The following is a 26351-nucleotide window of genomic DNA, read 5'->3' on the forward strand; positions in this document are numbered from 1 at the left end:
TCTTGAAATAGACCTATTATGGTACAATGGAGGGGTTTGTTGCCACTGTTCAGAAGAAAGTTTCACAAAGGTTAAAGGTTTGTTGAATATTGAAAATGTGGTTGCATCGAGACTGGCGCTGGCCGAGTCGCACAAATATTATAACCCTGATAGCCGAGACATTGTCAAAATACCTCCCTATAATACACGAGTGATGGGCTGAGGATAAAACTATTTGACATGGAATGTGCGATAGCCGGTCAAGTGGCAAAGCGAATAGAGCGCTCGCTTTGACATCCGTGCAGAGCTTGCTAACGCAGGTTCGAATCCCGGTGGGGCCAAACTCAGCCTTTCATCCTTCCAAGGTTGATAAATGAGCACCACACACCATAGGTAATAATGAGCAACGCTCAGATACCCGAGGGTTCGTAGCGCTATGTAAATGCCAAATTATTATTATTATTATTAAATAATCAGATGAAAGTCAAAAAAATTGGTAATTGCGTTACCAGAGAAAAAAAAAACCCATATCCTAATGTTACAAGAAACGCATACCATTCCATACTGACTACTCCTCCCAATCTAGAGGGGTTATCACGCTTATTTATCCAAATCTGGGATTCGGGCTGGAGGGCCACAAGGTGGATCAGCTTAGCAGATATGTTATGGTATGGGGGAAGGTAACGGACAAGCAATTGCTGCTGGTTAATAGATATGGGCCCAACATAGATGATCCCGCTTTCTAAATATACATGTGTATCAGTTGATTGTTTCACTTGATGTTTCCAATGTGATTTGGGGAGGGGACTTCAATGTGGCTCTAGATCTCGTGCTATTTGATAAACTGGCCATCAGAGAAGTGCGTTATGTGGCGGCCCCCATACGGGCGTGGGTAACAAGGCCAGCAGAACACTGTCTAACCTGCTTAAACATGATAAACAACGAAATCAGATCACTAGCATACAAAATGAACAAGGGGAGGTACTCCTGAAGGAAGAAGATATAAACGGGGAATTTGTCAAATTCTATAAAAAACTACACAAACAAGGATGAGAAGTCACACGATGAAATCAGGGCATATCTTTTGGTTCTCCCACTTCCGAAACTCCCGGATGAAGATCGCTTAGCGATGGATCAGCCGGTAACCCCGGAGGAAATGACGGAAGCAATCAAAGCATTGTCATCAGGCAGGGCACCATGGTCGGACGGGCTGGGAGCCGAATTCTACAAAGAGTTCCGCAAGGACCTCGTTTCGATATTAATCCAGGTATGGGAGGAATCACTCGAGAGTAACATATTGCCCCCAACCATGAGAGAGGCGGTGATAACTGTTCTCCATAAGCCCCGTCGACCACCTCAAGATGTTTCGTCCTATAGGCCCCTGTCCCTTATAAATACTGATGCTAAAATATTTGCAAAGATACTGGCCAATTGACTTCTAACGGCTGTACCCACACTTGTCCATCCCGACCAGAACGGGTTTATCCCCACTAGGTCAACAGCCTTGAATCTTTGCAGGCTCTTCGGCATAATGACACAGATAGACCCAGCCAGAAGCGCGGTGGCCATATCCCTCGATGCCGAAAAAGCCTTCGATTCGGTCTCATGGATTTATCTCCTGGCTGTACTAGAGGCAATTTTGGTGGGCCCCAATTTGATCAGATACGTAAAACGATTATATACCGATCCTGGTGCCCGGGTGTTAACTAATAGATCCATCTCCGAACTGTTTTTGTTGGGCAGGGGCACTAGACAGGGATGTCCGTTCTCGCCCGTTATTCGCATTGACCATAGAGCCAATGGCAGCCGCGGTGAGACTAAGACATTCAGATAAGGGGATAAAAATAAAAGGGGTCCACTCAGCTGATTTCATTATATTCCGATGATACGTTATTATATATCCGGGAACCCGAGATGAACTTGGCACCCATCATGTCAGAAATACAAGAGTTTGCAACTTATTCCGGGTACACTGTGAATAGGGCCAAATCTGAAATATTTCCACTCACACCGGCCACTAAATGCCCCAACATAACGTGTGGACTCAAGTAGTCAGAACAACACATTAGATACCTAGGGGTCCTTGTGTCCAGGGATAGACTCACATTATATACAAATAATCACGAAAGCGCATTGCAAACCCTACATACCAAACTTCAGATTTGGGGGCGTCTTCCAATCTCGTTATACGGCAGGGTCGCCATCCTTAAGATGGTGATTTTACCCAAGCTGCTTTATTTCTTTGTCAACATCCCCATATGGCCTGGTAGGACTTTCTTCGCCAGATTCTGATCCATGGTGGTAACATTCCTTTGGAATGGGAAGACAGCGAGGATAGGGTGGGAAAAAATGACGGAACCGTACTACCTGGGTGGTATGGCTGCCCCCAATTTTGAGCTTTATTACTATGTCTCCCAAGCGCAATTCGCAAAATACTGGTATAATGTCTCGGATAGGACACGCCACGCATGGATAGAAGAATAGAACACACACCCCACGAACATACAATCAGTCATTTTTGATTCTCGATACAGAGACACCTGTGAGTACAATCCGGTAAGCTTCACCGTCAGGGCATGGGAGGCCATATATGAAAGGTTAAAACTGGAGATACCCTTTAACCCGGAAATACCCTTATGGAATTTCCCAGGTATACCACCTACGCACGACAGCAGCATACAAGAATCCTGGGACCCAAATTGTGAGATGAGGGTGGGTGACATGTTTATCAATGGGAAATTTGCAACCCTGGGAGAATTTTTGAGGGCACTGGGAGATGGACCACTCAAAACATTGCAATACTACCGTATGAGATCTGCGTTTCTGAAAAAATGGCTGCCATTCCCGGACGAACCTCCACCACACCCATGTATAGAGTTGATAACCGCAAAAGAGGGCCTGGGAGTCTCTAAGCTTTATTCAGCAGTACAGACGAGGGGTGTACCGAACTTCGGCTTCGAGTAAGTATTCGGCCGAATTCCGGCTGAAGTAAAGCTATTCGGCTCCGGCCGAATAGTTTCTTGCTATTCGGCTCTTGCCGAATACTTTGACATTCTCATTTGAATACAATGCAACATGAACTCAGAAAGGCAAATATAGACTTCAGTTTGCAAAACTGAATAGAATTAGACCAGACAAATTAGTATCACACAGGTCCAAAATATCTTATATTGTAATCTGCTCTTTAGGGCATGTTTTGTTACAGATTCTTAGACATAAAAGGTGCTCATCCTTTATACCTAGCCTGCAACAATACTGGAAAATCTTTTCTTTTGGCGAATGTTTAGATGGAATGTGCACTTTTTTCAGTTGGAAAAGACAAACTGAAAGAAATGTGCATACATACTTTCAGTTCCTGTCCTTTCACTTCCCATTGCGTACATCATAGTGCCCCCTATTCTTTTTTTAATGATTTGAGTCCTGAGTTTAATATTATCTGATGTTTTATCAGGAATGATAAGTTGCATATGTTTGTGTATTGGCAAGAAGGGGTGGCTAAGATAAGTGAATAGGGCGCAGCTTTAGTTTGGGTGGGGTGAATAGTTGTGAGATGGAGTTCACGCATTTCAGATTTCCTCTTGACGTGTGTCCTGCATGAGCCGAAATGAACCATTTTATACATTTCTATGTGAGCTGCAAAGAAGTTTCGAAACTCGACTGGATCGTCTGGATAGAGAATGCAATGTATCTGATTCACAAAGGCAGTCCTTTTGCATTTGTGAAGCCTCCTACTTTAACTGGCACTGAATATGCAACGATCCTCTGTACATTTGGTCCCTTCATTTTGGTTAAATCTGCTTTATGTCTGGTTTTTATGCTTTAAATAAAGATGCTACATTCATTACAATTAAGAGAAATAAAAATATAGAATATATTTAAAATGGTGCTTTATTTGTTTTTTTAATAAGTGTGTTTTTTGAAGTTTGGAACATGATTTATTAAATAAAGCTGACAAACTATTCGGTATTCGGCCGAATACTAAATATGCTATTCGGTACAGCCCTAGTACAGACCCACACCCCCACGCTAAACCAAATTAAAGAAAAATGGGAAAGGGACTTGCAGATCCCCATTGAAGAGGAGAAATGGTCCAGGTACTGCTCACTCACCAAGAATGTTTCACTTAATGCTGGGCTGAGGCTAATCCAATTTAAAATCCTAAATAGGCTACCCTATACACCAGCTAAAATAGCAAAATTCGCACCAGAGAGCTCAGATTCTTGCCCTAAATCAAATTCACCCAAGGCCGGAGCCTTTCATATGTATTGGGAATGTCCGGTTGTAGCAGGTTTTTGGAATTCTGTAGCTGTGATGTTGGAAGAGATAACGCAGATTCCCCCTGAACTAACTCCTCAGAAATACTTGTTTGGGGACATTGGCAAGTGCTACGAGAAAGCTAGGAGATTGTTTAATATTTCATGCGCAGTGGCCAAAAAATGCATCCTACAAAAATGGAAAAACAGAGGCCCACCCAGCATGGAACAATTTCTTCGGGAATTAACATATGTCAATGAAACGGAAGAACAATATGTCTTGACACAACCAGCGGCATGCAGGCCTAAAGACATTTGGAGCCCTTTCAGAGGGTATTTCTGCAACATGATTTCTGATGATGACGAATCTCTGTAACACTGAATGTATAAATGAATCGAACAATGTATATTTGTGTAATATTGGAGGTGCGATTTGGATTGGTGCCATGTATCTCTATGTAGCCACTAATAAAAAGAGTTTTTTTTAAAAAAGAATGTCCCTTCTTTGTTCTAATTTGCACTTTTGATATTAAATTGACAATGTTTTATAAATGTTCTTTAATTTGATAAATAGATTTAGTGTCAGTCAGTTCTCTAGGCAACTTTGTGTTGTTATAGCTCCAGCTCCACGATACACATATCAGGGCTCAACCTGACATGGTGCTGTGGGCTAGGTAGGGCAGCTTGAATTAAGACCTCTGGATGCAGAGTAGCTGATGCAGTGCTTGTAGGTCCCAGCGGATTGGGCACCAGGTACTGTATCTATCCTTCGTGAGGTTTTGGGTTCATGATTTGGAGTTGTTTCTAGTTTTTCTTTTAGATGTATGTGTCCTTCACAGAAGTTGTTGCAATGGCAGGATATTATTGTGTGCTCCATGCTCTAGATTTGTAAGTTATACTCAGGCAGATCAATCTATTATTTGTACTTTGGGGTTTGGCCTTGACGATTGAAGTTCACAAGTTCTGGGCAAACTAGTTTGGGAACGACTTGAACCACTGAAATTCCAAGTGTTTAGGTCCAGCAAATTTTCTAAATATTCCAAAGATTTGCCTGGGGAGTTTCACATAGGGATATAAAATGAATGCCTTGCGAGGGAGGGCAGCCTGCTGCAACTCCCACCATGCCCTGTGACATGCCCCACTGCGGCATGGTAGGCCCCCACAGGGCAGTGGGGTATGTTAAACGTATTCCCATATGTGCACAGGTAATAGAAAATGTTTTTTGATTAATTATGGTGTTGGGAATGGCATGAAGAGTAGTGGGGTGGGAAGTGGGGTGGCATTGGGGCGCTTTGGGGGGTGGAGTTGGATTGGTTTACCCCCCCCCCAAAATGTGGCCCACAAACACTTGTGAGTCACTCTTTTGGGGGTGCTCCTAGCATTAGCAATCACCTTATTGATGTGAAGTTTGAGAGACAGCTCTGAATCAAGAATTAAGCAATAAAACCTGAGCTGGGGAGCATTACCGGTCAGGTAATGCCCTGGGTCATACATTAGAAGCCCGGGCGATTCAAGGGCTTTAACCTTAGCCCTGGGGCATTACCTGACCAGTAATTCCTCACCCTGCAAGGGTTATATTGCTATTAGTATGTTGTACCATGCTACTAATAGTGTTTTTCTCAAGTTGAGAAACAGCGTGTTTGCCATTGCTCAACCTGAGAAAAAAAACTACAAATCAAAATGAATACCATGGATCGGGGAGAAGGCAACTACATGTAGTCCCTTCTCCCTTTCCATGGCGCCCATTGCTGCGATAGAGACTCGCCATGAACACTAGTGTACCCAACGCAAGCGAGGGACAAGGCAGCGACAGGTAAGTGGGGCAGGGGTTGGGGCGTTGGAGATGTGGAAAATGGGGGGGGCATCGGGGAAGGGCATGCAGGAGTGTATTCTCCTGATTCCCGGGGAGGGAAGATGTCCGACTCCCGTTCAGGTGAGGCTCGGTACGGGGGTTGTTACCATGTGGTAAAGACCCCATTTTGAGCTTAATCATTGGCTGGGAGGACGCCACACCCCCCTCACCGGGTACTAATATTCCATAATGTCTTTATTGGGTTTGTAGCTGGGCCTATGTAGTGTGTCTAACTAGTGGGTTCTAGATATGGGATATCTGTGCTGCTTGGCAAATGACTATCAATGTTTCTGTCCACTTCGGTACAATCAGTTGACAATTATGCAGTGTTCTGAAGCTTGGCAGCTTGCCATGACTGTATCTTTCTTCCTTATTTTTTTAAATAAAACTGGGTGTCAACAGCATATATCATTGTAAGTTGAAGCTGAAAGCCCCGACACCGTTTTATTATGTACTCCTTTTACACTTTTTGCCCTCCACTGACAAGTTTCATTTTCTTACAGATATTAATGAAGATCTGCTTTGCGACAATATATTCATAGAAAGTAGCCCTACAATAAACAATTTTAAATATTCCACATAACTGCTTTTTTCTGACAGAATGGCAGAAAAGTGGTACGACTCAGAGTTGGCTCCTGAAGAGCTGGGTGGAGGCTCTGAGAGAGTCCATCTCTTGGGTCGCAATTCTCCAGTGGTGGATTCATGTACTGTAGATGGAATGGATGTTCAAGAAGAAGAGGTAGCCCCAATAATCCCAGCATTGGGTGAGAATGAAAAGTACCATGTCTTCATCAGCTTCAGTAGCCTGGATTCCCCATGGGTCCTTGAATTGCTGGGAAAACTGGAGGCCGTGGGGCTGAAAGTCTGTTACCATGGACGCGATTTTGTCCCAGGGAAGCTCATCATTGAGAACATGGAGGAGGCTATCCAGAGCAGCCAAAAGACCCTGATGGTGCTGAGCCCGGACTTTGTACGGAGCGGCTGGTGTCTGTTTGAAGCCAACCTATCGCTCTTGAAGGATTGCATGGAAAGGAAGCCCATCGTCCAGTGATGCTTAAGCCCTGCCCCATTCCTCTTCACCTGAATCACCTGACCTACTTGGAGGCAGATGACTTCCACTTCTTCAGGAAATTGCTCCGGGTGTTGTGTATGTCGAATGAGCAAATGAGGCACTCCACCATGATCCCCTACCAGCCCAGCGCACTTTATAATGGGAAGACCCTGCTGACACTGAGTGCTGTGAAGGAGAACATCCCAATCTGGCAAATGGGCACATTCAGCACCAGACCTGTGCCAGATCAGCTGAGAATGCTCATTGAAGACCCCGTTCTTTATGAAAGAGCTATTCAAACAATCAACACCAGCCCTGCTATGAAGTCATGCATTAAATACTTCTATTGTAGGGTATTTCTCTGTGCTGTTATGATATTTCTAATTCCAATGTTTATTTTACTATATGTAATTTGTATAGCAATGTACCCAGAACGATTCAAGGACACCGTTCAAATGTGTCTTTTTTTCACCTATACTGCTAATGGCTTTAATTCTTTTTCCAGTTGTACTTGTCAGTGTCTGTGGTTGGGGAAAAAGGACTCAGAAACAAAAGCATCTTCAAATGGCTAAAAGAACTGGGCAAGCTAATGGCTTATTGATGGACACCTTGGTTCTGATAGGTTGGAAATCAAGTGTGAAGCTCCATTTTGTTTATGTCTCCCTGGAGAAATGCAAACTGACCTTTGAGGAAACTTTCAGGAATGGAAGCCCCTCCGCCGAGGAGATGCTAATGAGAGCCTTTGTGCACCTGTCCTCAGATTATGCCTGCTGTGTGGCCAAAAAGCATTTTCCCTTCTCTGACAAGGTTCCTCAACCTGGGCACATGGACAAAGGCATCTGCTTCTGTCAGTACGTTATCATGCGCTTAAACTCTGATGCCTGGTGTTAGGCGTGGGAAGCGACAGTATTAAAGCAATGTCTGCTCCAACGACAGATGACTATAGAGCCGATATGTGCTGCTTCCGAAGGGTCTAGGTTGAGCATGCTTGCAGACTTTCCTCGACTCATCGCTATATCTATGTGTCACAAGAGTTGCGAGAAAGGCAGCATTTTGCTCTGTTGGTGGTGATGCCAAGCGTGGGTAGGCAGGTAGGAACCAACTAACGGCAGTGAATTGCTTGAAAACGTAGATTGTCTTCAGTTATTTGGCCTCTATATTATCTGGTATTTATAATAGCTTGTTTGATTTCTAGCATGGATAACGTTAATGGGGTTCATTTCTAAATCTAATGAATATTAATGAGAATCGCTACTACCCAATATTGTTAACAATGTCATGCGATATAAGTGAGAGATTCTGCAAAGTTATTCATTATTCCTAGAAGATCCCTAACTGGGGAGTGAGAGGTGCAGTGGCTAGAAGATGTTGGTTTACAGCTTTTTTTCCAAATTTCTGATTTCTCTCTGAGCGAGGTCTCCAGGTAGCACATGTCAATCTTTGCATCCAGAAATGGGAAGACTCGTCCAACCTTTGAGCTGCAGTGTGTTCTGGAAATGAGAAGCAGATTGTGGTTGGGGGTAAGTAAGGGGGGGGAGAGAACTAGAAAGCTGATTACAACCCAGGATAGCACAGTGTATGAATGTAACAAACTCAATGCTGACTTTCTGATACCATACATTATTAAACTCTCCATTGAAAAACCTCCCACAACCTTACCATTGTGTATCAGAGACCCTTGCAGACAATTTTCCAAAGGCGAGGAAGCCCTAGTTGCGGGTATATCAGTAAAAACCATAACAGGTGGCGGCCAATGAGGGGCAGGATATCTAGAGCTTATTAGAATACAACTGACGAGGAGCCTAATCAAAGAGCAATATGACTTAATAAGAACAAACCTTGACAACACTTTCAATTGGACTCTAGTGCTTGACACCTAAAAGGCAGATCCAGCAACCCCCCACTATACCCCTACATGACAGCCTGGCGAAATACTGGTTTTGCAATTCCAGACACTTAAACCTTTGCCAGGAACACGCCTAGGGAAAAATGAGCAGACGTATATGATATTCATGCAAACAAGGACAATTATGAGCTACTTATCGCAACCTAGCATCTCAACAATGACACCATGCCATAGTGATGCCTGCAGGATATAACCCTCTATTGGAAACCTATAATAGTTAGGTCTCTGTGTATCTGTCTACAATTAATAGGCACGCCTTCTATATCTGCCTTATTCTCCATTACGAGAGCTAGCATGAGCCACAAGGAGCTCTGCTAAACTAGAATGTAATAGAAGATTAGCTTTTCTCAGTGAGCAGGAAAAAAAGAAATCACTTCAGACATATTGTAACAGCACCCTAGCAGTCCTTAGGAGAGACCATTCATGTACGAGACCCGAGGTTGCAACAAACAAATGTCACATTGAGAACAGACAAAGCAAGAGGTGCATCCTCAAGGAAGAGCTGAGGACTGTTCTTGTTTCGATCCTCTCTCACTGTTTCTCTTGCTCAACCTCTTTTGTTCAGTATGTGCAACTTGCAGCTGTTCTCTGGTCCTGGATATCTGACAGGAGCCACAGAGACATAATATGTCATTGTTCTCACTGAAACACAGCATGCCATTAAAATTAAACTTAAATAAAAACATCTAAATTTAAAAACACAAAAAATGGGAGAGCAGAGGAGTAGAGAAGATATAAGTTGTTGAACCTCCTCCTTTCAAAGGAGGGGGCCAGTGGAAGGGGGGCACAAGCACACTGTTCAAGCCACATAGTCTTAGCATGCACATACTACTGAGTGGGCGGACCTCTCCTCCTCACTCCTGGCCTCTACCACTAAACTCCTCCTTCTTGCAGACTTCAACATCTACCTGGATGCCTCCTGTCCTCCCTCTGGACTCTTTCGCAACCTCTGCGACTCTCTCTCTCACTCACTATTCTCCCCTCTGGCCCAACTCACTCTGCAGGGCACACTCTGGATGTTCTGATCTCCTCAGACCTTCCCCTCTCTGTCCCTCTCTCCATTCCTCTCTCCTGGAGTGATCACTTTCTTCTCTCCTCCCACCTCACCTTCCCTACCCCTCAGGCCAAGGCACCTCCATCACTGCCACCCACGTTCTCGGTCATCCGACCCATGAAGCGTGTGTCAGTTGAGGCTTTCGCCACCACTTTCTCTCCCCCTCCTCCCCCTTTGGCTGGCTCTCACCCTGTTACAGCCCTCTCCACGCTCCACTCTGCTATATCTGATACTCTTGATATCCTTGCTCCTGTCATGAGAATCCGCCTGAAGCCCAAAGCCAAGTACAACTCCTGGTATGACTCAGACCTCGTCGCCCTAAAACGCAAGTGCAGGATGGCCGAGAGGAAATGGCTCACTTCATGTGCACCCTCTGACAAACTGGCCTGCCGCCTGCTCCAAAGGCTATACCGGCTCTCTGTCCTAACCAAGAAGAGAGCTCATATCCAAGCCTGCGTCTCTGCGGCATCTAACAACTCGGCTGAACTCTTTAAAATCGGCAAGGAACTGGCCAATCCTGTCGCAGTCTCTACCTCTCCTGTCCCTTCCCAGGCCCTCTGCACGGCACTGGCTTCTCACTTCATCTCAAAAACTCAGGATATCCTGTCCTCACTCTCCTCCTCCCCCCCTCCCTCTATTACCTGCTCTTCTTCTGGCCCTTCTGCAGCCACCTCTCCTCCCTCCTTCTCTGCCTTTCCCCTGTTCTCCGCAGACAAGGTTTCTAGACAAGTCAGATCTATGAAAGTCTTGTCAAAACAGGTTCACCCCTGCTCCTCCAAAACTATCAAGGACCACATCGACTCCCTGGCTCCTACCCTGGCTGATTTCTGCAATCACTCCTTCGCCACTGGAGTCTTCCTATCCCCCCTGAAGCACTCCCTTGTGCACCCTCTTCTTAAGAAACCCTCTACCGACCCCTCATGCCCAGCTAGTGCCCAATCTCCATCACTCCCTTCCTGGGCAAGCTGCTGGAGAAACTGGCCATCTCCCAGCTTAATCTGGCTTCAGAGCAGCCAGAAGCACGGAAACTGCTCTCCTGAGCATCCGTGAAGACCTGCTCTCCAACCTTGACTCTAACACCCCCTGCGTCCTCATGCTGCTTGATCTATCCTCTGCTTTTGACACTTTCAACCATGCCATTCCGCTCAACCATCTCCGTGATAACCTGGGTATCACTGGTCAGGCTCTGGCATGGCTGACTTCTTTCCTCTCTGACCGACCCTCCCAGGTCCAACTTGGGTCCTTCCTCTCCGCTATCTTTTTCTCTACGTGTGATGTCCTCCAGGGATCTAACCTCTCTCCCTGGCTGTTCAACCAATACCTGGCACTTCTTGCCCACCGCATCGCCGCTCTCTGCCCCAACTTTCAGTGCTATGCGGATGACACCCAGATCATTTTCAGGCTACCTTCGGCCTCCTCCTCTCCTTCCCTTATCTCTGACTGTCTGTCTGCTATCCAGGAGTGGTGCGCTGCCAATGACCTCTGCCTTAATGCCAGTAAGACTGAGATTCTCCTCATCGGGGAAACCTGCTCCCTCCTTTCCTGTAGGTCTCGGGCCGGCCTCCCTTGGCCCTCTTCCTGCTCCAACCTGCAAGGCTAAAAACCTTTGTGTCATCTTCGACTCCACACTCTCCTTCTCCCCTCACATCTTTGACGTCTCTAAGAAGTCACACTACCAGCTGGACCTCCTCAGGGGTATTCTTCCTTTCCTCTCCTTCCCCAGAAGCTCACTGTCTCCAGAGCTCTGGTTCTCTCTAGGCTGGACTATTGCAACAGCCTCTTTCTTAATCTGCCTGCTTCTACTCTCCGCCCTCTGCAACTTATACAGAACAGGACTGCGAGACTTGTCCTTGGCCTCAAACCCAGGGATCGTATCTCTCCAGGACTGAAATCTCTGCACTGGCTCCCAGTGGCTGCGAGGATTAAGTTCAAAACCCTCTGCATCGTCCACAAGGCCTTCTGGGGCCTCAATACCTTCAACTCTCTCTCCCTAAATATCTTCCTTCTCGAGCACTACGCTCATCCGCCTCCAACTCCCTCAGAGTCAGTCGCTTCTCTAAACAACAAGTCGGTGGTAGATCTCTATCTTCGGCTGGGGCTTCCCTCTCGAACAGCCTCCCTGCCTCCCTTAAACTTGAGGAGAACCATCTCCGGTTCCGGAAACACCTCAAAACCATTCTCTTTGCCTCTGCTTTTTCTCCTCCTCTCATCTGCTGACCTCCTGGTTGTTACCGAAACTGCACCAGCTACCTGGACACCCTCTGATCCCGGACCCAGGTCCCTTGCCCGCCAGCATCACACACTTGTACTGCCCCCCCTGGCAATCCCTGCACTTGGGGACTGTTTCTGTATCCCTTCAGTCCCCCCCCAGCCCTTGACACCTGATGTCTGCACTTACCCATGCACTTGCCACGTGTTGGCGTTACTTACTTATTGTTTATCTATTCACATGTACTGCACTGTCCCTGCCCCCTTCCCACGCACTTGCGCAATCTAAATGACACATGGCCTAGTAGGATCGTTGTCTGTCCTCTCTTTGTTCCCCTCCCTTGCCTCGTCGCTCCTTGAAACACCTGTGTATAGGCGTGTTATAAATGCCATATCATATCATACTGGCGAACAGCATGGCCACAGCTAACAGCGCAGCAACCACTAACATCACGTGCTGCATTTCCAAGGCACAGTAAGTCTCCCCCCCCACCCTTGGGGACACTGCTCTAGCTACCTATGGAGCTTTATTTTATATGTTTATACCGGACAATGACACTTAGTATTGTATATTTGTTTGTCGTCATAGATCTACACCACAGGCAAGGTCGTTGAAAACCCAGACCACAATTCCTGGTCCAGATGAAGACCGTCTTATCCACAGCCATACAAACAAACTAGAGGCTGAAACACAGTTTTGTCGACTGTTTTGTATAGTGTCAGTCACACACACTGGTCACCACGTTTTTGATGTTTAATTCAACATTGATACCAATCTCCTCGCAAAGTGTCAGGTTGCTGTATGCTTTGAGCTATTGGACATTTCAAAAATGCACTTATTGTTATTGTGACTAGATACGTTGTTGTATATGTTTTATGTTGGGAATGTGTCGGCTACACTTACCTGTGGCAATCCATTTTTCTGTGTGTAACACACAATTTGAGTTTTATGTTCTAAATACTACCTAATTGTTATTGCGTCTTTTTGTATAACCGGGGTCGCCCTGATCAACTGTTGTATACATTGTTCTCACTAAAACACAGCATGCAATTAATATTAAACTTGAATAAAAAGATCTAAATGTAAAAACACAAAAAATGGGAGAGCAGAGAAGAGAAACGTTGAACCTCCTCCTTGCAAAGGAGGGGGCTGGCAGGAGGGGGGCACACGCACACTTTTCAAGCCACCCTCCAATATACTAAGCAGAATTCTCTGCTGGTGGACTAATAAATAGAGGTAGAAAATAGTGGAACAGAAGTTATAGGATATCTAATTATCAACAACATGATTATGATTTTAGAGAAGTGGTATTCAAACTCTTTATGGTGAGCCCCTTCTTGTATAAAAAATATTGTTGCCGCCCCCCCGACCTCACCCATTGAGCAAAAATAAGGTTGCTGCCCCACTCCTGATGCCATATTTGCTTATATTTACTATTAAAAGAAGCCACTCTACTCCAGTTTTGAAGAGCTTTGTGGCCCCCTGGGGGACAGTCCTACAGTTTGAAGACCACTGTTTTAGAGATAGAAAGCAGTATTGACTTCCACTAAACAGGAGATTGAATACTCTGGCTCTTGTCACTCAACACATGAGTGAATTTTGGGACACCAGCTATGCATGAAAAAAAGACGGACAAAAATATCAGATTACAGGTGTAAAGTTAGTCAGGGGGACAATATCCAACGCACTGGATAATCCTGGCAAATCACTCTGCAAAAGATTGGTTTGAAGTTCTGGATCCTGGATCAGACGTTTCCATTTTTGAGACAAATCGTAAATAAGTGTTTGTTTTCCTATGTGAACTGCAGGGAGGGAGGGGGCCGTGATCATTTGCACATTTGTGCAAATAGGTGCCCCCTGTGCAGTTTTCTTCATATGTACCACCTAGTTGAAAATGTAAGAGTAAAACACTAGCAAAATCAGGGCGACCCTTCGCTTTTCAAGTACTTTTGTGTAAAAGTGTTGAAGCCTCTTGCAATTAATGATTGCAGGATGCATTTGTAATGGATTCTTATGGGTCGCCCTGCTTTTACCATGTGGTAAATTCAGGCGGCTTCAGTTGCATTACCACCAGCATGAAAACCAATCGCTGCCGGTAATGCAGCCGCATTTATCAGGGCATGCAAAGTCCCTCCTGCTCCCAACTCTGCCTGGTAAAACAGATGAAACTCCTGTGGATCAGTGAAAATGGCAGTAAAGGTGTACCACCACTTTTGACACCATTTTGCTGATTTATGGTTCTCTGAGAATGACCCCGCAACCCCTCCTCCAAATAAGGCTTATTTTGTGACAGCCAGCGAGAAGAAGAGCAGTCAAAGGAAACAATCATTGGCAATGCCATCAGTTTGGGCTTTTGTGTAGCATGGCAAATGCACTTGCCAGGCACTGCCATAGTGGTATTAACTGCCCATTGATGGTAGCTTGTGGAAAATGGTGTGAGTGCCTGGGCATCTAATAGCAGCGTCTGGCAAATGCCAAATACTTGTACACAAGACAAAACTGTTGGCTTTGCCAGTTCTTGTTTTACCAGGACAAAGAGTGCTTATAAATCAAGTGTCTGAAGGCAGATATGTTAAGACATTTTTTTATTTCACCAGTAGTGGGTTTACAACTCCAATTAAGTCATTAACTCTCAGAAGACTGCTTTGAATAAACAATGACAGGCACTTCGAGTGCGAAGTTTGATGGTAACACTTGATTAAAGCAAGGGAATGTCCATGGGGATTAGCCTGGCCACGGGCAGTTAATGGTGGGCAAATGACCAAACAACACCTAAATTCTGTGTGCCCCTCCTCATATGCCATTTCCCTCTATCTGTACTCTTATGCAATAGGTTTGGCTTATAAGTGTCGCAAGCGATACCTAGCAGCCCAAACTAAAAAAAGCTTTGTTCTGACCAAATGTACACATAAAGCAAGGGTTGTATACTAATTGACCTTTTCACAATTGACCTTGGGAGAATTGACCTCGGGAGAATTGACCTAATTTATAAGGTCAATTAGGGCATATATGCAGGGGGAAACCCCCGTATCCCCCAACCCAATCTAAAACCCCCCATGGCCCCCCACCCAATCCCCTTATATTATTTATAATCCCAAACCAACCCAATAAATATATAAAATAACTAAAATAATATAGAGGTCAATTGTGCAGAAGGTCAATTAGGACCACTATAATTAGCTCAATTGCGCAAAAGGTCAATTGTAAAAGGTCAATTTGGATAATATCAAAGCAAGAGGGTATCTTGGCACCACACGATTGGCCCCTCCTTTATGTAAGGTAAGCCCCCTGAAGGCAAGGAAGTGATAAAACCTTCTTTTGCAAATGAAATGGAAAATAACTAATACAAATATGCAATCACCTGTGCAACAGTAGATGGTCAAACGGGGTGGGATAGAATTAGAGTTCCTTCGCCATTAAAAACGGTGCACCTAAAAAAAATAACCAGTCAAATCTTGCACATATTCTAACGCTATTTGATACATTTATGGAGCAATGAGTCATAGAAAATCGGTGTTGGGAGCAATAGTTATGGATCAAAGAGAGTTACATGCTCAACCCTGAACTGAAACTCTGCTAATTCTATGCATTTCACTTTTAAATCATTCATAGGTGCACTTTTTAAATAATTTGCTTGATTAAGGGAATTGTTTGCAACCTCTGAACCACAAGATCCCAAAACATACCGCCTTCACGTTCCGAGGGAACCAGTAATTGCGTCATACCATTGCTGCAAAAACCCTGCCTTCTGCAAACAAATGTTCCATTTGAAAAAAAAAACCTTTACGAACTGGGGCTCGAGGGGTGAAGCTCCCCAATGGGCTGAAAATCCCAGCCTTTGGAACCCTTTGGGCTCTGTAACGACCAAAAAAGAGCAGACTTTAGGTGGAGCGGTCCCCCATTGGGCAGGATTAAGATATAGAGCATGTCATTGCCACCAAAATGGAGGGCAAGCACACCGGGAACCTCATCATGCTTTGGATACAAGACCTCAAATAGCTGGAGATGTACCCCTTTCATGTTCATGCCTATACTTAAGAGAAAGCACTGGAGCCAGTGTATCCACGTGTCCCCAACAATCCACAAGGTATGGTACATATCAACATACTAAAGAAATACAATTAAAACATCACCATGAATGATATGGCGTCTCCCTTTAAAACCTCACTACAAGACTAACATCTCAAATGGAAGTAACTAAATGCCATACACATCATGCACATTCACAGGTCTCATTAGGAAAATGTAATGTATTATGCAGCTCGCCATACTCACAAAGTAAAAATGATACACAGCTCAGAGACACACACGCACAATCGACCACCGTTCTGACAGATGCTCCAGCATAACAATGCATATTTGAGAGCCATAGATGAACATAAACACAATTTTCAAGAACACGCTCCGTCGGCACGCTTTTGCACTTAACACTCACTACGCACTTATACACACATTCAAGCACTCTCATATCCAAAACACTAGCAAAGCACATTACAACTTAGATTTTCCTACACTTTTCTGTCACAGAATATCTACCAAAAGGACAGACACTGGGTCCATGTAGTATGGAGTTGCTGAACGCTATCAACCAACTCAACTGAGCCCATCCCTCATCGTCCTAGGGAGAGGTCCCAACGCGCCCGAGGAATTTATGCAAAGACCTAGTCACCAAGACCTTTCAGTGAATGGAAGCTACAGCATGTAGACAACCGACAAACAAGGCTGACCCACTGGCATGCATGGTGGCTGGCCCTATCCTATAGCCCTTAACAGTCTCCTGAGACAGTGTCCGGGGGGTGGGGGTCCAGAGGCTAACCAATCTCAACGCTGCCCCTAACCTTGGGTTCAGCTGCAAGCCAATGGCAATAACTCCAACACAGGGGAGGGACCAAGACAAAGGCAGAACATGCAGCCCACAGAGTGAGTTGTCAAAGCAGAAGAAGGATCATGTTAGGAGCGAGTTGGAGAGCGGAAGGAGGAATAGGCTCAGAAACTGGAGGAGAATGGAGGACGATAGAGTGGTGGTAGAGGAAGGGTGAAGAGCTTGAGAGAAGGAGTTGGAGGAGGTTGGGAAACATCAGGAGGAGGAGGGGAGCTTTTGAAGGAATATGGAGAACTATTGGAGGAGGTTGAATAATGTTGAAGGGAAAATGTTGGACAGCTTTTGGAGGTGGTGGGAAAAGATCTACAGGAAAAAGGCAGTGTTGGTGGAAGGTAGAAGAAGCAGCCTCAAGGAACCACAGGAGGTCATACTAAGAAAGAGTGAGAGAGAGAGAGGGGGGGGTTGTGGGAAGGGTGTGCTTGTTTAGAGAAGAATATCCAACCCAAAGGGGTAAATCCCAATGGTGTGGATGAATGAGAGAGTGGCATGGCAGCACATAGAGTAGTCTGGGTCCTGGAAAAGGATAAGGCAGGGCCAAGACTCCCCAGATTAGTGGACTCCAAACCCTATCTCCCTTCCTGATGATCTCTGAAGTTATCACCTACCAGCAGAAGGTATTGTGGGCAACCTGGCAGAGAAGGCTGATAACCAGGCTGTCTGGACGGAGGGGGATGGCAGCTTGTGGAGATAGCACACAGATGAGAGGTCCGGAAGGACTCTGACCGGAGACTGAGGCCCTTCTGCAGAGGTCATTTGTCTGTTGTGGAATCCTGGAACTTTGTGCAATTTTCATTAAACCGTATAATAAAGAATATTGATTGACGTCTCACCCAGTCTTTACCTGACACCCCACACAGCACTCACTGACACCCCATGCAAAAACATTGGAACCAGAATTGCATTTACAAGTGTGCAATAAAAAAACAAAGATGTCACAATCAAAGCGTATTACACAACACAACCGAGCAACCCACACATTACAAACAGGGAAGTCCCCCTCCCATTGCCAATCATTCACTCACTCCTCCACCCCAAAATACATGTGCCATTCATCAGTAATGCATAACAGCCTGCATAGACCCCTTAAACATTGCACGTGGATCATACTTTCATCCACACGTCCAGGCATGATAACACATCCGGGGAGCTCACACACGTAACTTAAGAACAGGGAATTCTCATAACATCTTACACCGACCCCTCAAAAACTGTATGCAGAACAAACTTCACCTGCACTATCAGTTAAGACATCCAGACAATCCACAGACCTTATATAAAAACAGGGATTTTTCAGAACACCTCATGTGTCAGCACTGTAATGCAAAAATATACGTATGACCAAATACAAAGGAATGCACAGAGCAGGATTTTGATTAATCATGGCAACCAATGTAAGTATTTGTACTTCTGTTAGCATCTTGCCTGTCACAAATTCAAAAACAATATAGACAAGACATTCACCAGCTAAGAATAGAAACAAATAAACAAATCCATTACAATATATGTACTCATTAGCATATTTGTGCACGACTTAAATAGCAAAGCCTACCCAAAAGAAAATGCCACTGCGACATTATGCAATGTTGAAGATGCACAATTACAAATATTGCATCAAGAAAAGCCACCACAAAGGGGAGACATGGGAGTCTTCATAGCCACTCATTGTCCGTCTTTCCACCACTCATGAGCCCACTCCACAAGTTAATTGAAAAATACCTCATCGCATAACAGATTAGAATTTGCCAGTAGACAATGTTAAATGTCATACATTACAGTTGTAAATCCTATTAAACAATACTCTGTAACGTGGATCTGCGCATGTAGAACTTTGAAGTACACCGCATTGAACATAATATCGAACCGCCTCATGCCCCTTATTTAATATGCCAGCTCTAAATTAGGGGTGGGCGAGCCTGGCGAGGCCCGGGCTCAAAAGGGGGCTCTAGCCTGACCCTCGTTTCGGGCCGGTACCCCCAGACGCCACGTGCCTTCCACGGGCCCCACCACGGCTGCCCAGTATAAGCGCAGCTGTGCGCACACGAGCTAGACCCACTCCCCGCCATATGTTACTATGGAGAAAAAAAGAAATCGGGCTCTGATGCTGGTTCGGGTCCCGCGAGGGCACCAGGGCAGCTTTATTTTTTTTCCATATTTGGGCATTTCTTTCCATTTTGCCCACGCCGAGCGGCCAAAATGGAAAGAAATGCCCAAACATGAGACAAAAATTAATGCGACCTCCCAGGCACGCGTTCATTTTTTTTTTAATGTTTCTGCAGGAGACAGGAATATCAAGGGCTCGGCCCGTGGTGGGCTCCTGACCCCCAGGCTCGGCCCCACCCATGAAATCCTTGGCTTGCCCAGCTCTACTCAAAATACATGCATCAACATTAAAGGGCATATTTCATATTTGAAAGAATTACTAATATCATGCCAAAGGAAACCTCAGCAAAGGCTAAAATCACAAGGCAAAACATGCATTCAAATAGGTTCAGTGGAAAAATCTTGACTGTATTTGTTAGGGGATTTATATAGCGCTACGAACCCCTCTGGTATCTGAGGGCTGCCTATTTAACACGGTGCGTGGTGCTCATTTATCAAAGGATGAGTTTGGCCCTGCCAGCGAGCACTGTACTCGCTGTGCTATCTGACTAGCTATTAATAGGAAATATCAACTGTGTTAGTAACCAAAAAGAGAACTAGCTTACTTATCTAGAGTTAGTAACTACTAAGCAATGTAGTTGCAGGTAAATAATAAAAAATACAAATATGCAAAATATTAACACGTTAACTGGGATGAAAGTATAACAAGTAAACTCTGAAAATACAAACATGAGAATAACTTCTTCCAGAACCACATTTATATTCACCTCAAAGTGTTTGCAATACTCCAGGGCCACACGCCCTGCTACATTAAATGACCCATTCTGAATCTGGAAAGTCCTAATTACTATAACAAAAAACAAACCTAAATGAAAAATGTAACTATTAAAGGGGCATAGGACACACTCACCAACACACTTCCAAACCGCGCACTTCCCCACAACACACATTCAAACAGCACACACCTACACGTATCAACTAGTCAGTAACTTTGGAAAACGTTCACTCTTCAGCGTTGGCGCGCTCACACTTCCAAATTGTAACAGCCACAGCAGTAATTCCCTCCAAATGCATGACCATTTTACAAACAGGTATTCCCCATAAGTAGAAACATGCGATATTTTGTGAGCACATGGACTGCCAAAAAGTACAACAGTTGTGCTATACACACGATCAACACCACACAAATACACTAAACACATAATCCACTAATATCCCTTGTCTATGCCATACAATCGGAAATACCTACAACAAAAGCAACTGAATGTTGGGGGAGATCTAGGATGTGTTTACAAAACGTATTTAAAGAGATGCTGTATTTGGGAGCCATCTCCTCACACACCTGCCCCATGTAGTGCAACAGCCTTAGGGTGTGTGCTATACACCCTCAACATTGGCTTAATTGACTAAGACTAATCATTTGCTGCAAAAGAATGCATGACACCTATGGCATGTGACATTTTCAGGGCCCTTTTGATTAAATGCTCTCTGCCATTTAGCTCTTTAGCTCTGAAGTACAAGTAATACCGAAAATAATCATAAGTAGTTGTTTTTGCACTCTCTCACCCTTTACTAAATAATTAGACATACAATTTGTATTTGTTTATTATTTGTATTGCGCACCTAACCCTGAGGTAACTGAGCGCTGGAAAACTTCGTACATGTTACAAATAGGATACATGTCCATGGGTGAATCTCCAGATGAGGACGCAGACACAGTAATAGTGAGGCAGGAATAAGGAACTTTTGGAAAATACTAAACCTCAAAGAGTGGTGGAATGGGTCCAATTACCACGGGTGTGGAATAATAAGACACAGGACTGAGAGCGCTTACCTCACTATATTACAGACCAGCAGTGAGATAGAAAGGAGAGATTAAGGAAACGCAAGAATTCCTCAAGAAATTGGGAATCTGCGGTGATTTACAGAACAGGCCCAGGATTTATCAATGGGATGAAAGGTTTCTCCCCTAAAGAAGAATTATTAATCCCGGCACAAGTCAAAAATCCCCTGAAGAATGTCCTACATTATTGTATCTGAAGGACAGAAACTTGTACAAGTCGGGTTGTTTACATTACACCAATAGGAAATAGGCCATCAATTGTGTGGCATAGGAATCAGAGTGTATGATCCTAAAGAAATGATTATAACATTTTTCACTTATGGTGTTCTTACTTGTGTGGTTTTAACATATGATATATGTTTTATGTACTATGATCATTTTTATGATTGTTTTTATGAAATAGATGAGATTTAAATAAAGTATTTTGGATATTTGACTCCATCGTGGATGGGGGAAGAGTGTTAAGCAACACCGGTTGAAATACTGGACTTTCTTTTTGTATATATAAAAAAAAAACAAATAGGATACATACATGAAAAGGCATACATAAGAGATTGTCGGAAAGGGTCGACCTGGGTTACAGAATGGTCTAGCTTTCACAATAATTACAGTTAGGTTATGATCATAGGTGTACTAAAGGGCCATGCAGTAGTAAGTCACAAACACCGGAGCCGGAGGCATCAGTTATTGAGCTTGTCAGTAAGCCAGAGTTTAACATTGGTTTTGAAAGCATTGAAGGATGTATCCAATCTATTGGTGGGAGGTAGGGAATTCCAGCGGTTGGCGGCTTGTACAGGGAAGCTGGCTCCACCTGCCGTTTTGAGGTTGAATCTGGGCATTGAGAGTAGGTGCGTTTGGGACGATCTGGTAGATTGGGTCGCTTGGTGTAGAGAGAACTTTTCTTAGAGATATTTTGGTGCGGCGTTGGAGATGCATTTGTGGGTGATAGCCAGCGGGCAAAGCGCGATTCTGTCGGCGCACTGGAAGCCAGTTAGATTTTTGTCTGTGGCTGGAGATATGGCTGGATCTGGGGGTGTTTAGGGTAGCTCTTAAAGAGTTATTTTGTAGGACTTGTAGTCCTTTAAGGTTCTTTTCAGAGGTTCCAAGAAAGAGCTTGTTGCAATAGTCTAATTTAGAGAGCGCTAGAGCTCGTGCTAGCATCATGCAACTGGTGGGGGATAGGTATGTCTTACAGGCATTGATTAGCTTGTTAGTGTAGGCTGTTGATGATGCAATGGAGCTCACTTGTTTATTCAGTGATAGGGTCGAGTCAAAGTAGACACCTAGTTTTTATCTCCTTCGCAACTTTGATTGAGTTCCCATCAATATTGAAGGACATGTACTGTGCGTCTAGCTTGTTAAGGCGAGTCTGGGACCCGACAATTAAGAGTTGTTTTTTCCTCATTGAGGCAGAGACTATGAGCAGCCATCCATGCCTGTATTTCCAAGTAGATGTCGTTGATTAGTTTGGAATCATCAGCGTAGCATCCTGACAACGTGATGAGAACCTGGGTGTCATCTGCGTAGTTCGTGTAGATGACACCCATGTTGTCAAGACGGTCTAAGAGGAGCTTCGTGAATATGTTGTATAGTGAAGGGGATATACAGGATCATTGGGGTACCCCACAGTGTATGGGGATCGTGGCTGCAGAGGCAGAGGGTGAGAAGACTCTGGTGGTGCGGTTGGATAAAAATGATTTAATCCAAGAGGAAGCATTCGTAGAGAAGGCTGCTGAAGATGTTAAGTGTTCCGTGACAATTTGGTGATCAAGCAAATCAAATGCAGCTGAGAGGTATAACAAGAGGAGCATGGCTAATTTGCCTTTGTCTCTCGCCTCGTCCATCTGTATTTTCAGGTCCAGGAGGGCAGTCTCGGTGCCATGCCTAGGCCGAAAACCAGATTGTCGGAGACCAAGTAAGCTGTTGTCCTCCAGGTGTTTCTGAATTTGCAGGTAAGCCACTCTGTCCAGAATTTTTAAGAGGAAGTGGATGGTTGTGATTGGCCTATAGTTTGTTGGGGTGTTTGGGTCTAGGTTGGGCAATCTTATTTTGACCCCAAGCCAAAGGTGTGCAGCAGAGATTTTGTCACATTAATCTCCAAAACCAGGTCATCGATAAATTCAACATATTTGTCAAGCTATATCTGCAGTGCCCGTGCAGTTCTTCCAAAATAAAGGGCGTCATCAGCATACACCAGAATCGGAATAAGAACTATGCTCATTCCAGGGACATCTGCATCAACTGGCAATAAATCAGGACTCAATGCATTGGTAAATACATTTTCAAAAAACATTTGATGCCAACATACAGCATTGTCTAACAGCTAGCTACTTTAACTGCAGACGAGCATGTCGTTTTACCAACCTTAACATAGGGGACGATCTCCTTGTTGTCCTGATGAAGGTGGAAAATAACATTCATATGATCATCTGGATCCCCTGTATCAATTAAAATCTACCTAAAATAGACCTGTCCACTGAGTCAGAAGTTGTTGCTAAATCCATTAAGGGAGAAAAGATTGTCTCTTTTTTATGTGAATGGATTTAGCAAGTATCAATTACAAAATGAGTGACTATGGTGCATAGACCTTTTCTAAACACATTTTCTATTGCAGAATGTATGCTATTTATTTCCACCCAATTCCCTAATCGGATCAAAAACCATCTTGTCTTACCATATGTGTCCAACACCACAACTGGCCTATACATTTTAGGAAGGGGCCAATCTCCTTTTTTAAACATTAAAATCACCAAGGCGAAAGACAAAAAATTGGGATTTAAATTCCAGGCTGTCATTGCATTAAAAGGCATAGTTAGGAGTGAAGCCCAGACCTCTACATCTATCTATATATATAAAAAAAAAACAGGTATGTGTCCGTACTCACTAATACAATTTAGCATTGTGATGTTGCTCTCTGCTGTCCAAATGGCTAAGTGCACCTCTGTGTACCCGTCCACTTCAACGATACTGAAATCATTTTAACAAAGCAATTTATCAGCGTTAGGTTGTCCTCTGCTGTTCAAATGGTAAAGTGCACCTCTGTGTGCCCATCCACTTCAACAACAGCTATCATTTTAACAAACAGAATGAGCACGGTTCTATGCGGTCATCTTCACCTTCCACTATTGCAAATATTCAGAATAATTTCAAGTGACTTCTTTCCACCCCCACTTCTCTTCACACAGGCACAGCTGTTCCTGTGTCAATGGACAGTTAATTACCGGATCAACATTTCAGTCTCTAAAGAGCAAATCGCTGTTGGACGATTGCCTCCTCAGGAGCCAGAACTGAAAGTAGGTGCTGGAATGATGCTACTACGCAAGCTTATGACATCCCGAGGACTCTGAACTGTAACACGGTTGACAATTACACGCCTACAAAGACGCATCATAGAGGCCTGTGTAATTGATGGATTAAACGTAGATACTGTTCTTATACAACGCATACCTCACATTCCATCTGATGCCTTTCGAATTCAAAAGAAGACAGTTTCTAATATGTATATCATTTTCAATGACCATTAATAAGTCACATGGACCCACGCCCCCTTTCTGAAAGCGATCAGTGGTAATTCCAATATTTCAGAAGGGGGGCAGACGTGACCCTATGAATACCGACCGATATTGACCTTTAAGATATGCTAGAACAGCGTATGTTATGCCGGGAACAGCTAGTTAGCTAGCTAAATGTAACCAGGCATACATTCAGGGCATAGTCTCTTTTAATAGCCTTCTCCACTGTGGAGTGTTTTCTTCAAAGAGTACAGAATGCATTAAACATAAATAAAAAAGAAAACAATTGTAAAGATGGTGCCTCAAAAGTTTTAATTAATTTAATTTACATATTAAGTGTACATGGGTATCTGTATTCTGAAAGTGAATATAATGCAAGCTCAAGTACAGGTTTTACATTATATACAGCCTGCATAGTCAAGAACCAAGGTTGTATTTAATTAAAATCAGTGCTCTCTAATACCCCTTTTCTCAAAGAAAGACCCCATGAGTTCAGAAAACTGTGAGAAGGAATGTTTATATGCAACGAAAGCAGACCTCTTAAAGCGTATTTGCTTTAGACGGATCTGTGTGACATAAGGGTTAACATGGAATTGAAAAACCCATTGTGTGACAAAACTAAAAGGCAAAAAATAGACACCCTCATAAATAACTTGAGCCAAGGTCCAATGCTTAAAAATACAATAATTAGCTTGAAACCATGGAGTGTTCTAAGACTGTCATCTGTTTACTTGACAGGTTAACTTTAACATTAATGATTATATGTGTCAAAACTGGCCAAACGGAATCTAATATCTTCAGCTTACTACAGTTAGCTCCCTGACACTCACTATGTGTAGTAAGCCACATAACATATTAGCATTTCACAGTGGTTATGGATTTGTTTGGAGGGCGGACCTGATTCCTGAAAAATAGTGAGTGAATTCAGTTCCTCTGTCCCAGCATTTCCAAAGCAACAGAAATCTAGAGAAACCCAAGCCTTTACCATTGTTTGCAACAAATCTGATATCATAGAAGATGAAGTCAAGTGGTGCCTATGCCCAAGCTAGGAACCAATAGTTTGTCATTGATGATGTCCAACATTTTAGATATAAATCAGCCAGAGGCATAGCTTATGTGAGCTACAACTGCAGTAAATTGGTTTGTTTCAAACTATATTCTGAGTGCTGCTTTGCCTTTTGATTTCAGGGTGGGTGTGGGTTTAAAGTGAGAACAGCTCTATGCCGTAGATTATTTGATTTCATATTTTGTGAAAGCATCAATGTCAAGCTGTGTGTCTACATATAGAGAAAAATATAGAGAAAAGTCAATCAACTGCTTTAGATTGAGGTGTGTTTGCAGTCGTATTGTAATTCAAGTGGAGAACTGTCTGTCATAATATTTTAGTACTATTTCAATTCGTAAAATAAATTGTTATTGCAAACCAGCTTGTTTGTTATTTCAGAGTATGAAGGTGGGCTTTTTACCTGCTAAATTATTACACTGTGGGTTGTCTGAGACCGAAATAGAAACTCACAATATATATGTTGATTTTGCTGATCTGATTCGGGGGTGGCTTTTTAATCTTCCTTTAAAAGGGTGTCATCAAATTGCTATACAAAATAATCAAACACCCCTTCCTTTAATGAGAAAATTAACCATGGTCTATTTTCCCGCTTGGCTAATCATAGATATATAGTTACACAGACACAATCTGATACAGTGTTCAAA

General features: G+C 43.8%; 1 protein-coding gene across 1 annotated transcript in view; it reads left to right on the top strand.

The window, feature by feature from the left end:
* The window catches only part of LOC138472740 (uncharacterized), a 128725-nt gene extending 102732 nt beyond the window's left edge, over positions 1-25993 (top strand). The window contains exon 2 of the transcript XR_011268670.1: positions 22986-25993. The gene's annotated coding sequence lies outside the window, so the exon portion shown is untranslated. The remainder of the gene's footprint in view (positions 1-22985) is intronic.
* The last annotated feature ends 358 nt before the right edge of the window (positions 25994-26351 follow it).

The sequence above is a fragment of the Ambystoma mexicanum genome, chromosome 8 (genome assembly GCF_040938575.1).
Source record: "Ambystoma mexicanum isolate Mex_15411 chromosome 8, UKY_AmexF1_1, whole genome shotgun sequence".
In the NCBI taxonomy this organism is placed as follows: Eukaryota; Metazoa; Chordata; class Amphibia; order Caudata; family Ambystomatidae; genus Ambystoma; species Ambystoma mexicanum.